Source organism: Quercus suber, unplaced genomic scaffold (assembly GCF_002906115.3).
Source record: "Quercus suber isolate HL8 unplaced genomic scaffold, Cork oak 2.0 scaffold_386, whole genome shotgun sequence".
In the NCBI taxonomy this organism is placed as follows: Eukaryota; Viridiplantae; Streptophyta; class Magnoliopsida; order Fagales; family Fagaceae; genus Quercus; species Quercus suber.
In genome coordinates, this window is record NW_027069838.1 from 672,369 (window position 1) to 673,398 (window position 1,030).

A 1,030-nucleotide genomic window follows, 5' to 3' on the forward strand; every position below is an offset into this window, starting at 1 on the left:
AACCAACCACCACTGTATTGCGCTCGAACAGTTGAGCGGCCGCCGGCCAGCTACTTCCGTACACAGATATAGATTCATTCTTCGTACCTGGTCCAACTTCACAACCCTTCGCGGGTTGGTCAGAAGTCAGTCTTGTTTGGTAAGACGGAATTGGACAAAGAAAAGAGAGTGCTCGACCGGAACAACGGCCAACAAAGACCGTAATTACATAGATAACTGCTCCTCCCCTTCTCCGTCTTTAAGGCTTTAAGGCGAACCGTATGGCGGCTGGAAAGAAAGACGACCCCACCTTCTCGTAGATGGTGTCAGTGAGAGCAACTTTAGTATCCCCCGTTGACCTTCTTTTGTAGATAGAATCTTCAATGAGTGGAAACAAGCAAGCTTACTAAGAAAGGTGCTTGTTGAGTAAGGCCGGCTTTCGAGCCCAAGCCCCTTGTATAGGTTGGGTGCTTGAGCGCATGTTTCTCATATCGATCAAGGCTTTCCTTGAGTTTTCAATAAGGGGCGTGTTAGCACTCCTGCAAGAAAACGGCCTAGCTAACGCGCGCCCTTACGTTTTCTTCGCTTGCTCTGCAGTACGAGCCTCATACAGAGCTGCGCCCCTTAATATGATGAGAAGAAGAGGGGCCGCCCTCTTTTTCTTTTCCGCACCAATCCTTATTTACTACTATATCTTTTTTTGGGTGTATAGCTCAGTTGGTGGAGCATTGGGCTTTTAACCTAATGGTCGCAGGTTCAAGTCCTGCTATACCCAACCCTACCTTACACTATACTATTAGTAAGGATGCGTAGTAGCGTTCAAAGATCACTCTTTGGCCTTTAGACTCGCTTCAGCGACTTCGCCCTTTAAGTGACAAGGGGGGTGAGGTAAGGAGTAGTAAAAGAATGGCTCGGTCATCAATAGGCCTCTCCTTATTCATTCGTTTAGGGCGGGGCTGCGGACCAACAATTCAGCAAAAGGGCTTAAAAGCTCCTTTCAGCCCTTACTCCTAAGTTGGAGCAACAAGCAACGGATTGAGCTTTAGAAAGC

At 47.9% G+C, this 1,030-nt stretch overlaps 1 non-coding gene across 1 annotated transcript; it reads left to right on the forward strand.

The window, feature by feature from the left end:
* The first annotated feature begins 681 nt into the window (after window positions 1-681).
* TRNAK-UUU (transfer RNA lysine (anticodon UUU)) lies at window positions 682-754 on the forward strand. Its single transcript has one exon. It is a non-coding gene; the product is annotated as a tRNA-Lys (tRNA).
* The last annotated feature ends 276 nt before the right edge of the window (window positions 755-1,030 follow it).